Genomic DNA, 15,372 nt, shown 5'->3' with positions numbered 1-15,372 from the left:
GAAATGTGAGGAAAATGTGTTTTTTTGGTCAAATTTTTTTGTTTGAAAGGGATTCTGGGTAACAAAACCTGGGGGTAGGCAGACGAGTCACCCCATCCTGAAATGCCCTGGGTGTCTAGTTTTCAGAAATGTATAGGTTTGCTAGGTTTCCCTAGGTGCTGGCAGAGCTATGGCGCAAAAACAAAAGGTAGTCTTTTTGTCCGAATCGTGCTAAATTTCACTGGGAAATTGAGGTGCGACCATGCTGCGTTTTGCGCTGTTTCATGTCGCAGCCACTATGCCTACCCACGCAAGTGAGGTACCATTTTTTTCAGGAGACCTGGGGGCACACTGGATGGATGGAAATTTGTTGATCCACGCAGATTCCAGAACTTTCCACCACAGAAATGTGAGGAAAATGTGTTTTTTTGGTCAAATGTTTTTGTTTGAAAGGGATTCTGGGTAACAAAACCTGGGGGTAGGCAGACGAGTCACCCCATCCTGAATTGCCCTTGGTGTCTAGTTTTCAGAAATGTATAGGTTTGCTAGGTTTCCCTAGGTGCTGGCAGAGCTACGGCGCAAAAACAAAAGGTAGTCTTTTTGTCCGAATCGTGCAAAATTTCACTGGGAAATTGAGGTGCGACCATGCTGCGTTTTGCGCTGTTTCATGTCGCAGCCACTATGCCTACCCACGCAAGTGGGGTACCATTTTTTTCGGGAGACCTGGGGGCACACTGGGTGGATGGAAATTTGTTGATCCACGCAGATTCCAGAACTTTCCACCACAGAAATGCGAGGAAAAAGTGTTTTTTTGGTCAAATATTTTTGTTTGAAAGGGATTCTGGGTAATAAAACCTGGGGGTAGGCAGACGAGTCACCCCATCCTGAATTGCCCTGGTTGTCTAGTTTTCAGAAATGTATAGGTTTGCTAGGTTTCCCTAGGTGCTGGCAGAGCTACGGCGCAAAAACAAAAGGTAGTCTTTTTGTCCGAATCGTGCAAAATTTCACTGGGAAATTGAGGTGCGACCATGCTGCGTTTTGCGCTGTTTCATGTTGCAGCCACTATGCCTACCCCCGCAAGTGGGGTACCATTTTTTCTGGGAGACCTGGGGGCACACTGGGTGGATGGAAATTTGTTGATCCACGCAGATTCCAGAACTTTCCACCAAAGAAATGTGAGGAAAATTTGTTTTTTTGGTCACATTTTTTTGTTTGAAAGGGATTCTGGGTAACAAAACCTGGGGGTAGGCAGACGAGTCACCCCATCCTGAATTGCCCTGGGTGTCTAGTTTTCAGAAATGTATAGGTTTGCTAGGTTTCCCTAGGTGCTGGCAGAGCTACGGCGCAAAAACAAAAGGTAGTCTTTTTGTCCGAATCGTGCAAAATTTCACTGGGAAATTGAGGTGCGACCATGCTGCGTTTTGCGCTGTTTCATGTCGCAGCCACTATGCCTACCCACGCAAGTGAGGTACCATTTTTTTCGGGAGACCTGGGGACACACTGGATGGATGGAAATTTGTTGATCCACGTAGATTCCAGAACTTTCCACCACAGAAATGTGAGGAAAATGTGTTTTTGTGGTCAAATTTGTTTGTTTGAAAGGGATTATGGGTAACAAAACCTGGGGGTAGGCAGACGAGTCACCCCATCCTGAATTGCCCTGGGTGTCTAGTTTTCAGAAATGTATAGGTTTGCTAGGTTTCCCTAGGTGCTGGCAGAGCTACGGCGCAAAAACAAAAGGTAGTCTTTTTGTCCGAATCGTGCAAAATTTCACTGGGAAATTGAGGTGCGACCATGCTGCGTTTTGCGCTGTTTCATGTCGCAGCCACTATGCCTACCCACGCAAGTGGGGTACCATTTTTTTCGGGAGACCTGGGGGCACACTGGGTGGATGGAAATTTGTTGATCCACGCAGATTCCAGAACTTTCCACCACAGAAATGTGAGGAAAATGTGTTTTTTTGGTCAAATTCTTTTGTTTGAAAGGGATTCTGGGTAACAAAACCTGGGGGTAGGCAGACGAGTCACCCCATCCTGAATTGCCCTGGGTCTCTAGTTTTCAGAAATGTATAGGTTTGCTAGGTTTCCCTAGGTGCTGGCTGAGCTACGGCGTAAAAACAAAAGGTAGTCTTTTTGTCCGAATCGTGCTAAATTTCACTGGGAAATTGAGGTGCGACCATGCTGCATTTTGCGCTGTTTCATGTCGCAGCCACTATGCCTACCCACGCAAGTGAGGTACCATTTTTTTCGGGAGACCTGGGGGCACGCTGGGTGGGTAGAAATTTGTTGATCCACGCAGATTCCAGAACTTTCCACCACAGAAATGTGAGCAAAATGTGTTTTTTTGGTCAAATTTTTTTGTTTGAAAGGGATTCTGGGTAACAAAACCTGGGGGTAGGCAGACGAGTCACCCCATCCTGAATTGCCCTGGGTGTCTAGTTTTCAGAAATGTATAGGTTTGCTAGGTTTCGCTAGGTGCTGGCAGAGCTACGGCGCAAAAACAAAAGGTAGTCTTTTTGTCCGAATCGTGCAAAATTTCACTGGGAAATTGAGGTGCGACCATGCTGCGTTTTGCGCTGTTTCATGTCGCAGCCACTATGCCTACCCACGCAAGTGGGGTACCATTTTTTTCGGGAGACCTGGGGGCACACTGGGTGGATGGAAATTTGTTGATCCACGCAGATTCCAGAACTTTCCACCACAGAAATGTGAGGAAAATGTGTTTTTTTGGTCAAATTTTTTTGTTTGAAAGGGATTCTGGGTAACAAAACCTGGGGGTAGGCAGACGAGTCACCCCATCCTGAATTGCCCTGGGCCTCTAGTTTTCAGAAATGTATAGGTTTGCTAGGTGTCCCTAGGTGCTGGCTGAGCTACGGCGTAAAAACAAAAGGTAGTCTTTTTGTCCGAATCGTGCTAAATTTCACTGGGAAATTGAGGTGCGACCATGCTGCGTTTTGCGCTGTTTCATGTCGCAGCCACTATGCCTACCCACGCAAGTGAGGTACCATTTTTTTCGGGAGACCTGGGGGCACGCTGGGTGGGTAGAAATTTGTTGATCCACGCAGATTCCAGAACTTTCCACCACAGAAATGTGAGCAAAATGTGTTTTTTTGGTCAACTTTTTTTGTTTGAAAGGGATTCTGGGTAACAAAACCTGGGGGTAGGCAGACGAGTCACCCCATCCTGAATTGCCCTGGTTGTCTAGTTTTCAAAAATGTATAGGGTTGCTAGGTTTCCCTAGGTGCTGGCAGAGCTACGGCGCAAAAACAAAAGGTAGTCTTTTTGTCCGAATCGTGCTAAATTTCACTGGGAAATTGAGGTGCGACCATGCTGCGTTTTGCGCTGTTTCATGTCGCAGCCACTATGCCTACCCATGCAAGTGAGGTACCATTTTTTTCGGGAGACCTGGGGGCACGCTGGGTGGGTGGAAATTTGTTGATCCACGCAGATTCCAGAACTTTCCACCACAGAAATGTGAGGAAAATGTGTTTTTTTGGTCAAATTTTTATGTTTGTAAGGGATTCTGGGTAACAAAACCTGGGGGTAGGCAGACGAGTCACCCCATCCTGAATTGCCCTGGGTGTCTAGTTTTCAGAAATGTATAGGTTTGCTAGGTTTCCCTAGGTGCTGGCAGAGCTACGGCGTAAAAACAAAAGGTAGTCTTTTTGTCCGAATCGTGCTAAATTTCACTGGGAAATTGAGGTGCGACCATGCTGCGTTTTGCGCTGTTTCATGTCGCAGCCACTATGCCTACCCACACAAGTGAGGTACCATTTTTTTCGGGAGACCTGGGGGCACACTGGGTGCATGGAAATTTGTTGATCCACGCAGATTCCAGAACTTTCCACCACAGAAATGTGAGGAAAATGTGTTTTTTTGGTCAAATTATTTTTTTTGAAAGGGATTCTGGGTAACAAAACCTGGGGGTAGGCAGACGAGTCACCCCATCCTGAATTGCCCTGGGTGTCTAGTTTTCAGAAATGTATAGGTTTGCTAGTTTTCCCTAGGTGCTGGCAGAGCTACGGCGTAAAAACAAAAGGTAGTTTTTTTGTCCGAATCGTGCTAAATTTCACTGGGAAATTGAGGTGCGACCATGCTGCGTTTTGCGCGGTTTCATGTCGCAGCCACTATGCCTACCCACGCAAGTGAGGTACCATTTTTTTTGGGAGACCTGGGGGCACGCTGGGTGGGTGGAAATTTGTTGATCCACGCAGATTCCAGAACTTTCCACCACAGAAATGTGAGGAAAATGTGTTTTTGGGGTCAAATGTTTATGTTTGTAAGGGATTCTGGGTAACAAAACCTGGGGGTAGGCAGACGAGTCACCCCATCCTGAATTGCCCTGGGTGTCTAGTTTTCAGAAATGTATAGGTTTGCTAGGTTTCCCTAGGTGCTGGCAGAGCTACGGCGCAAAAACAAAAGGTAGTCTTTTTGTCCGAATCTTGCAAAATTTCACTGGGAAATTGAGGTGCGACCATGCTGCGTTTTGCGCTGTTTCATGTCGCAGCCACTATGCCTACCCACGCAAGTGAGGTACCATTTTTTTCGGGAGACCTGGGGGCACACTGGGTGGATGGAAATTTGTTGATCCACGCAGATTCCAGAACTTTCCACCACAGAAATGTGAGGAAAATGTGTTTTTTTGGTCAAATGTTTTTGTTTGAAAGGGATTCTGGGTAACAAAACCTGGGGGTAGGCAGACGAGTCACCCCATCCTGAATTGCCCTTGGTGTCTAGTTTTCAGAAATGTATAGGTTTGCTAGGTTTCCCTAGGTGCTGGCAGAGCTACGGCGCAAAAACAAAAGGTAGTCTTTTTGTCCGAATCGTGCAAAATTTCACTGGGAAATTGAGGTGCGACCATGCTGCGTTTTGCGCTGTTTCATGTCGCAGCCACTATGCCTACCCACGCAAGTGGGGTACCATTTTTTTCGGGAGACCTGGGGGCACACTGGGTGGATGGAAATTTGTTGATCCACGCAGATTCCAGAACTTTCCACCACAGAAATGCGAGGAAAAAGTGTTTTTTTGGTCAAATATTTTTGTTTGAAAGGGATTCTGGGTAATAAAACCTGGGGGTAGGCAGACGAGTCACCCCATCCTGAATTGCCCTGGTTGTCTAGTTTTCAGAAATGTATAGGTTTGCTAGGTTTCCCTAGGTGCTGGCAGAGCTACGGCGCAAAAACAAAAGGTAGTCTTTTTGTCCGAATCGTGCAAAATTTCACTGGGAAATTGAGGTGCGACCATGCTGCGTTTTGCGCTGTTTCATGTTGCAGCCACTATGCCTACCCCCGCAAGTGGGGTACCATTTTTTCTGGGAGACCTGGGGGCACACTGGGTGGATGGAAATTTGTTGATCCACGCAGATTCCAGAACTTTCCACCAAAGAAATGTGAGGAAAATGTGTTTTTTTGGTCACATTTTTTTGTTTGAAAGGGATTCTGGGTAACAAAACCTGGGGGTAGGCAGACGAGTCACCCCATCCTGAATTGCCCTGGGTGTCTAGTTTTCAGAAATGTATAGGTTTGCTAGGTTTCCCTAGGTGCTGGCAGAGCTACGGCGCAAAAACAAAAGGTAGTCTTTTTGTCCGAATCGTGCAAAATTTCACTGGGAAATTGAGGTGCGACCATGCTGCGTTTTGCGCTGTTTCATGTCGCAGCCACTATGCCTACCCACGCAAGTGAGGTACCATTTTTTTCGGGAGACCTGGGGACACACTGGATGGATGGAAATTTGTTGATCCACGTAGATTCCAGAACTTTCCACCACAGAAATGTGAGGAAAATGTGTTTTTGTGGTCAAATTTGTTTGTTTGAAAGGGATTATGGGTAACAAAACCTTGGGGTAAGCAGACGAGTCACCCCATCCTGAATTGCCCTGGGTGTCTAGTTTTCAGAAATGTATAGGTTTGCTAGGTTTCCCTAGGTGCTGGCAGAGCTACGGCGTAAAAACAAAAGGTAGTCTTTTTGTCCGAATCGTGCTAAATTTCACTGGGAAATTGAGGTGCGACCATGCTGCGTTTTGCGCTGTTTCATGTCGCAGCCACTATGCCTACCCACGCAAGTGAGGTACCATTTTTTTCGGGAGACCTGGGGGCACGCTGGGTGGGTAGAAATTTGTTGATCCACGCAGATTCCAGAACTTTCCACCACAGAAATGTGAGCAAAATGTGTTTTTTTGGTCAACTTTTTTTGTTTGAAAGGGATTCTGGGTAACAAAACCTGGGGGTAGGCAGACGAGTCACCCCATCCTGAATTGCCCTGGTTGTCTAGTTTTCAAAAATGTATAGGGTTGCTAGGTTTCCCTAGGTGCTGGCAGAGCTACGGCGCAAAAACAAAAGGTAGTCTTTTTGTCCGAATCGTGCTAAATTTCACTGGGAAATTGAGGTGCGACCATGCTGCGTTTTGCGCTGTTTCATGTCGCAGCCACTATGCCTACCCATGCAAGTGAGGTACCATTTTTTTCGGGAGACCTGGGGGCACGCTGGGTGGGTGGAAATTTGTTGATCCACGCAGATTCCAGAACTTTCCACCACAGAAATGTGAGGAAAATGTGTTTTTTTGGTCAAATTATTTTTTTTGAAAGGGATTCTGGGTAACAAAACCTGGGGGTAGGCAGACGAGTCACCCCATCCTGAATTGCCCTGGGTGTCTAGTTTTCAGAAATGTATAGGTTTGCTAGTTTTCCCTAGGTGCTGGCAGAGCTACGGCGTAAAAACAAAAGGTAGTTTTTTTGTCCGAATCGTGCTAAATTTCACTGGGAAATTGAGGTGCGACCATGCTGCGTTTTGCGCGGTTTCATGTCGCAGCCACTATGCCTACCCACGCAAGTGAGGTACCATTTTTTTTGGGAGACCTGGGGGCACGCTGGGTGGGTGGAAATTTGTTGATCCACGCAGATTCCAGAACTTTCCACCACAGAAATGTGAGGAAAATGTGTTTTTTGGGTCAAATGTTTATGTTTGTAAGGGATTCTGGGTAACAAAACCTGGGGGTAGGCAGACGAGTCACCCCATCCTGAATTGCCCTGGGTGTCTAGTTTTCAGAAATGTATAGGTTTGCTAGGTTTCCCTAGGTGCTGGCAGAGCTACGGCGCAAAAACAAAAGGTAGTCTTTTTGTCCGAATCTTGCAAAATTTCACTGGGAAATTGAGGTGCGACCATGCTGCGTTTTGCGCTGTTTCATGTCGCAGCCACTATGCCTACCCACGCAAGTGAGGTACCATTTTTTTCGGGAGACCTGGGGGCACACTGGGTGGATGGAAATTTGTTGATCCACGCAGATTCCAGAACTTTCCACCACAGAAATGTGAGGAAAATGTGTTTTTTTGGTCAAATTTTTTTGTTTGAAAGGGATTCTGGGTAACAAAACCTGGGGGTAGGCAGACGAGTCACCCCATCCTGAAATGCCCTGGGTGTCTAGTTTTCAGAAATGTATAGGTTTGCTAGGTTTCCCTAGGTGCTGGCAGAGCTATGGCGCAAAAACAAAAGGTAGTCTTTTTGTCCGAATCGTGCTAAATTTCACTGGGAAATTGAGGTGCGACCATGCTGCGTTTTGCGCTGTTTCATGTCGCAGCCACTATGCCTACCCACGCAAGTGAGGTACCATTTTTTTCAGGAGACCTGGGGGCACACTGGATGGATGGAAATTTGTTGATCCACGCAGATTCCAGAACTTTCCACCACAGAAATGTGAGGAAAATGTGTTTTTTTGGTCAAATGTTTTTGTTTGAAAGGGATTCTGGGTAACAAAACCTGGGGGTAGGCAGACGAGTCACCCCATCCTGAATTGCCCTTGGTGTCTAGTTTTCAGAAATGTATAGGTTTGCTAGGTTTCCCTAGGTGCTGGCAGAGCTACGGCGCAAAAACAAAAGGTAGTCTTTTTGTCCGAATCGTGCAAAATTTCACTGGGAAATTGAGGTGCGACCATGCTGCGTTTTGCGCTGTTTCATGTCGCAGCCACTATGCCTACCCACGCAAGTGGGGTACCATTTTTTTCGGGAGACCTGGGGGCACACTGGGTGGATGGAAATTTGTTGATCCACGCAGATTCCAGAACTTTCCACCACAGAAATGCGAGGAAAAAGTGTTTTTTTGGTCAAATATTTTTGTTTGAAAGGGATTCTGGGTAATAAAACCTGGGGGTAGGCAGACGAGTCACCCCATCCTGAATTGCCCTGGTTGTCTAGTTTTCAGAAATGTATAGGTTTGCTAGGTTTCCCTAGGTGCTGGCAGAGCTACGGCGCAAAAACAAAAGGTAGTCTTTTTGTCCGAATCGTGCAAAATTTCACTGGGAAATTGAGGTGCGACCATGCTGCGTTTTGCGCTGTTTCATGTTGCAGCCACTATGCCTACCCCCGCAAGTGGGGTACCATTTTTTCTGGGAGACCTGGGGGCACACTGGGTGGATGGAAATTTGTTGATCCACGCAGATTCCAGAACTTTCCACCAAAGAAATGTGAGGAAAATTTGTTTTTTTGGTCACATTTTTTTGTTTGAAAGGGATTCTGGGTAACAAAACCTGGGGGTAGGCAGACGAGTCACCCCATCCTGAATTGCCCTGGGTGTCTAGTTTTCAGAAATGTATAGGTTTGCTAGGTTTCCCTAGGTGCTGGCAGAGCTACGGCGCAAAAACAAAAGGTAGTCTTTTTGTCCGAATCGTGCAAAATTTCACTGGGAAATTGAGGTGCGACCATGCTGCGTTTTGCGCTGTTTCATGTCGCAGCCACTATGCCTACCCACGCAAGTGAGGTACCATTTTTTTCGGGAGACCTGGGGACACACTGGATGGATGGAAATTTGTTGATCCACGTAGATTCCAGAACTTTCCACCACAGAAATGTGAGGAAAATGTGTTTTTGTGGTCAAATTTGTTTGTTTGAAAGGGATTATGGGTAACAAAACCTGGGGGTAGGCAGACGAGTCACCCCATCCTGAATTGCCCTGGGTGTCTAGTTTTCAGAAATGTATAGGTTTGCTAGGTTTCCCTAGGTGCTGGCAGAGCTACGGCGCAAAAACAAAAGGTAGTCTTTTTGTCCGAATCGTGCAAAATTTCACTGGGAAATTGAGGTGCGACCATGCTGCGTTTTGCGCTGTTTCATGTCGCAGCCACTATGCCTACCCACGCAAGTGGGGTACCATTTTTTTCGGGAGACCTGGGGGCACACTGGGTGGATGGAAATTTGTTGATCCACGCAGATTCCAGAACTTTCCACCACAGAAATGTGAGGAAAATGTGTTTTTTTGGTCAAATTCTTTTGTTTGAAAGGGATTCTGGGTAACAAAACCTGGGGGTAGGCAGACGAGTCACCCCATCCTGAATTGCCCTGGGTCTCTAGTTTTCAGAAATGTATAGGTTTGCTAGGTTTCCCTAGGTGCTGGCTGAGCTACGGCGTAAAAACAAAAGGTAGTCTTTTTGTCCGAATCGTGCTAAATTTCACTGGGAAATTGAGGTGCGACCATGCTGCATTTTGCGCTGTTTCATGTCGCAGCCACTATGCCTACCCACGCAAGTGAGGTACCATTTTTTTCGGGAGACCTGGGGGCACGCTGGGTGGGTAGAAATTTGTTGATCCACGCAGATTCCAGAACTTTCCACCACAGAAATGTGAGCAAAATGTGTTTTTTTGGTCAAATTTTTTTGTTTGAAAGGGATTCTGGGTAACAAAACCTGGGGGTAGGCAGACGAGTCACCCCATCCTGAATTGCCCTGGTTGTCTAGTTTTCAAAAATGTATAGGGTTGCTAGGTTTCCCTAGGTGCTGGCAGAGCTACGGCGCAAAAACAAAAGGTAGTCTTTTTGTCCGAATCGTGCTAAATTTCACTGGGAAATTGAGATGCGACCATGCTGCGTTTTGCGCGGTTTCATGTCGCAGCCACTATGCCTACCCACGCAAGTGAGGTACCATTTTTTTCGGGAGACCTAGGGGCACGCTGGGTGGGTGGAAATTTGTTGATCCACGCAGATTCCAGAACTTTCCACCACAGAAATGTGAGGAAAATGTGTTTTTTTGGTCAAATATTTATGTTTGCAAGGGATTCTGGGTAACAAAACCTGGGGGTAGGCAGACGAGTCACCCCATCCTGAATTGCCCTGGGTGTCTAGTTTTCAAAAATGTATAGGTTTGCTAGGTTTTCCTAGGTGCTGGTTGAGCTACGGCTCAAAAACAAAAGGTAGTCTCTTTGTCCAAAGAGCTTAAGATTTCACTGGGAAATTGAGGAGCGACCACGTTGCATTTTGTGCCGTTTCCCGTCGTAGGCACAAGGCCGACCCACACAAGTGAGGTACCATTTTTTTCGGGAGACCTGGGGGCACGCTGGGTGGGTGGAAATTTGTTGATCCACGCAGATTCCAGAACTTTCCACCACAGAAATGTGAGCAAAATGTGTTTTTTTTGTCAAAATCTGAGCTTTGCAAGGGATTCTGGGTAACAAAACCTGGTGGTAGGCAGTCGAGTCATCCCATCCTGAATTCCCCTGGGTGTCTACTTTTCAAAAATGTATAGGTTTGCTAGGTTTCCCTAGGTGCCGGAAGAACTAGGGTGCAAAAACTACAGGTAGGCACTTTGCCAAAAAAGGGTCAATTTGTAACTGCAAAATTTAGGTGTGACCACGTTGCATTTTGCGCCGTTTCCTGTCGCAGGCACAAGGCCGACCCACACAAGTGAGGTACCGTTTTTATCGGGACACTTGGGGTAATTCAGATTTGTAAATCAACTGTTATTACCAATTGAGCTTTCTTGCATTTCTCCCTTTGAATGAAAGATATTGTGTAGAAAAAAAAACTTTATGAAAAATGACCAATAATTCTCATGCTAGTATGAGTATTCCCAACTTTGAAAATGTGCAATTATATACTGTTTCTGAACTCTATAATGTGTACCCAATTCATACATACATAGGTGTCTTTCATACAGATTATTCCATGTGTACATTTTCCAAGACAAAGTGCACTATACCCAGTAAATGAAAAAATACCATTATAAGTTGCTGCTCAGTTTTTGGATCTGGGTTCGTCGGGTTCTTGGTGAAACTACAAGTCCCATATATCCCCACAACCAGGAAGGTCTAACGGATGTAACGGTATATTGCTTTCCAAGAGCTGTCAAAATTAGAGAAAGTTATAGGTGAAAACGTTGAGACAAAAGGCTGTTGTTTTCAACAAATTTTCAATTATTCCAATATCTAACTGTTAGTTTCTATAACGAAACCTTCATGGATTTAGACAAATGACCCCTTTCTGAATTCAGAATTTTGTCTATTTTTCGAAAATGTAAAGCTTTCCAGGATCCATTATTGCTTTCAAACTCATTTCTACCATTAACTGGAAGGAGGTGGAAAGCTCTAAAAATAGCAAAAATAGGCTATGTCCCAGAAAAATGCCAAAACTGAGTGAAAAATTTCGGTTCTCTGACAAAACACTGTCATTCCCTAAAAGCTGAGAAAATGGAGAATCCAGGCCAACAAACCCTTTTTTGATACCATTTTCAGGGAAAAAGCCAGAGGCTTTCATTTGCAGCCTGTTTTTCCCATTTTTCTGAAAAAAACAAAAAAAACACTATATTTTGGTTAATTTCTGGGACCCCTCCAAGGGAATCCACAAACCCTGGGCGCCTTTAGAATCCCCATGATGTTGGAAGAAAAGGACGCAAATTTGGCGCGGATCCCTTATGTGGTCAAAAAGTTACAAGGGCCTAAGCGCGCACTACCCCAAAACACCAAAAAAAGCCTTAGCACAGGAGGGGGAAAAGGCCTAGCAGCGAAGGGGTTAAACATATGGACTAAAACCAACTTTCAAGCATGCCTGTATGTGAATAAGTTTCAAAGAACCCAGGCTTTTTCCATTTCTGGAGTGCGGTCTTATCATGTAGTGCTTTATGGATGAAGCACTCATTTTTACCCACAGGGATTGCACTACTTTTCATGACTTTCTTATTCTTCAAGCTGTGATGTATTTTCTGACCATACACCTACTACCCTATCAGGTAACTCTGATCTTAGCTGTTTATCTCTATAGTTTATATAACAGGGTTAACATTTATACACCACACACAACACACTGACTTCTCTCCCATGGCTCAAATATAAGTTTCTACTATTCCACAACCCAATAGTACTCATTTCATTGAGTTAAAAGGATACACTAGAAAGTTAATCTTTTATTATTACTTGTGCAAAATCTCATTATCAATGTATTTTGCTTTACATTCATTTCTCAGATTGTCTTTTGCCTTCACATAATCACGTAATTTCACATATTGTTTGTTCCTGGGAGACTGATTCAAGAAGAAAATGCCTTTTGGGAACAGTAAAACCGTGGCTGAAAAAACGTCTGCTCTTATCAGATTCCTATTGACCATGTCTTTATTACAGATGCTATGCCCTCTCGTTCGAATTTCACAAGATAAAGCAACATTTTGCGTATTACATTTATTTTGCATTTTTTGACATATTTGCAAGTATTTCCTAGAAATAAATTTTCAATTTCGGCTACCGGTAGGTGGGCGCTGCAGTCTACCCACAGAGAGCACATCAGCGAGTGCTCAACTAACTGAACAATCTTACTTGCTATCTTAATCATTTTATCTATAGAGAAGAAGGTTTTATTGCTTCAAAGAGTTTCTAAGACCATTTGGATCTGTGCCTAGCAAGGGAGGCCTTATAAAATAAAATTACATCTCTCTTCTTAGGCAGGCGAATAATTTATAACCGAGTCCAGTGTGTTCGTATTCTGATGAAATGGTATTAATAACTTGCCACAGATATCTTCAGCATGATATATGCCCTTGGTCTAGACGGGGTGTACAATACTACTGTAATTCATCAACTCCAGCAGTGTGAAGTAAAAGGGGGGTGAGAAGGGGGAATTTGGGATATTTTATTCATAATGAGGGGGCTTTCTATGTTCACGCGAAGGGTGGGTACTTTGAACATTCTTCATATTTTGTAGGCGAAATTTTATTTTACATGTTACCAAAAAATGTAAGTTAATAAGTAACCTCAGTCCTACCTATTCCTGCTTCTCAATGCTTCAGCAGCAAACATGGTCTCATTCATGCCTTGATATTGGCACAAGAAAGCAGGCCTGCACTTCTACTGCTGGTGTGTTCCAACATTCACTGCTTCATCGGGGTTGTTCCCTGTTCTCATCACCTCGGCTTGCAGCAGCTTCAGTATCTGTCATCTCTGTGTAGTTTTATCCACAAATTCACCGCCTCCTCAGTATGCTTTTATGTGCAGATACTACTTCTGCTCTGGACTGGTCCATGCATGCCATGAATAGGAAATGGGGTCACTCGTTGAGGAGGGTGAAACCCTATGCAAGCAGCAACCACAATTTACTTTCGGGTGAAAAGCAAGCAAACCCTAACTTAACCTGTGCATAACCCTCTGGTAGCTTGGCACAAAAGCAGTTAGCTTTACATAGAGGCAATGTGTAATGTATTTATTCAGCACACAGTAATAAAGTAAAAACACAACACATGCACAATCCCACAACAAAATTAGAAAAATAGAGTATAATTAAAAAAAATCTCTGACCCCAAAACATCAAAAACCCAATCAGTAGAACTGGAGTTTTGCAATTTTAAAGGTTTAGGTAAAAATGTTGCTAAGCAGCTCAAAAGCGCAAACTGTGGTTATCTGGTTTTGCCGGACTAGGATAAAGTCACAAGTTAAGACCAATTGCGATGGAGTGCGGGCCGGATACAGGGACGAAGTTAGTCTGGCTGAGAAATGTATCTTAAATCCTGGTTGCAGACTATTGTCACGGTCCAGAAGAGTGAAGCGAGGTCCACTTCAAGGATGCATTGTGCAGCATAGTTTCTGATGAGCTTCGAGGGCTGCGATGCTGGCTTACATTGTGGCTGCATTGTGCTGCTTCAGTTTCGAAGAGGCACTATGAAGAGCTGTGTTGGTCCTAGTAAAGACCACAACTGGGCTGGTCGAGCACTGTCAGCCAGTCTTCAGGACTGAGGGGTACTATTTGGAGGGTTATGACTCACAGCAGGCAGAGTCCCGCTGTAGGGGTCAAGATAGTAGGAGCCTTTTCTGTCCCTGTGACACTGGAGGTCCTGGGTTTAAGATGCAGGTTTAGCCTTCTCACTCAGGCAGCAATGAAGCATGGCAGTCCTTCGTGCAGCAGAGCAGCACAGCTTTCCTTCTTCTGCTTACTAGCTGATACCAGATCCCTATCTGCGCTTTGCGTGGCTGGTGGCCTGAGCTGCTGCTAATTTTTAACTCACCTCGTTTTCTATATCTTTTATTTTATGGTTAAATTTTACCTTGCTTTTTAAATGTCCTGGCCCCCACTTGCACTATAAAAATTGAAGAAGCCACCGCTGTTGAGCGGGTCTGCTTCCCGGCGTAATTTCCTTGTACTCGCGCCATCTTGCGAGTAGATTGTGCCACTTTTCGGCGCCATCTTGCAGCTGCTACGTTCTAGTCGTCAGAAGGACGCTAGACGTAGATAAAAGGGAGGTAAATCAGCTGCTCCGTCTTACTAGCTGATACCAGATCCCTATCTGCGCTTTGCGTGGCTGGTGGCCGGAGCTGCTGCTAATTTTTAACTCACCTCGTTTTCTATATCTTTTATTTTATGGTTAAATTTTACCTTGCTTTTTAAATGTCCTGGCCCCCACTTGCACTATAAAAATTTAAGAAGCCACCGCTGTTGAGCGGGTCTGCTTCCCGGCGTAATTTCCTTGTACTCGCGCCATCTTGCGAGTAGATTGTGCCACTTTTCGGCGCCATCTTGCAGCTGCTACGTTCTAGTCGTCAGAAGGACGCTAGACGTAGATAAAAGGGAGGTAAATCAGCTGCTCCGTCTTACTAGCTGATACCAGATCCCTATCAGCGCTTTGCGTGGCTGGTGGCCGGAGCTGCTGCTAATTTTTAACTCACCTCGTTTTCTATATCTTTTATTTTATGTTTAAATTTTACCTTGCTTTTTAAATGTCCTGGCCCCCACTTGCACTATAAAAATTGAAGAAGCCACCGCTGTTGAGCGGGTCCGCTTCCTGGCGTAATTTCCTTGTACTCGCGCCATCTTGCGAGTAGATTGTGCCGCTTTTCGGCGCCATCTTGCAGCTGCTACGTTCTAGTCGTCAGAAGGACGCTAGACGTAGATAAAAGGGAGGTAAATCAGCTGCTCCGTCTTACTAGCTGATACCAGATCCCTATCTGCGCTTTGCGTGGCTGGTGGCCGGAGCTGCTGCTAATTTTTAACTCACCTCGTTTTCTATATCTTTTATTTTATGTTTAAATTTTACCTTGCTTTTTAAATGTCCTGGCCCCCACTTGCACTATAAAAATTGAAGAAGCCACCGCTGTTGAGCGGGTCCGCTTCCCGGCGTAATTTCCTTGTACTCGCGCCATCTTGCGAGTAGATTGTGCCGCTTTT

This window comes from Lissotriton helveticus, chromosome 3_1 (assembly GCF_964261635.1).
Source record: "Lissotriton helveticus chromosome 3_1, aLisHel1.1, whole genome shotgun sequence".
NCBI lineage: Eukaryota > Metazoa > Chordata > Amphibia > Caudata > Salamandridae > Lissotriton > Lissotriton helveticus.
This window is presented reverse-complemented; position numbering follows the sequence as displayed.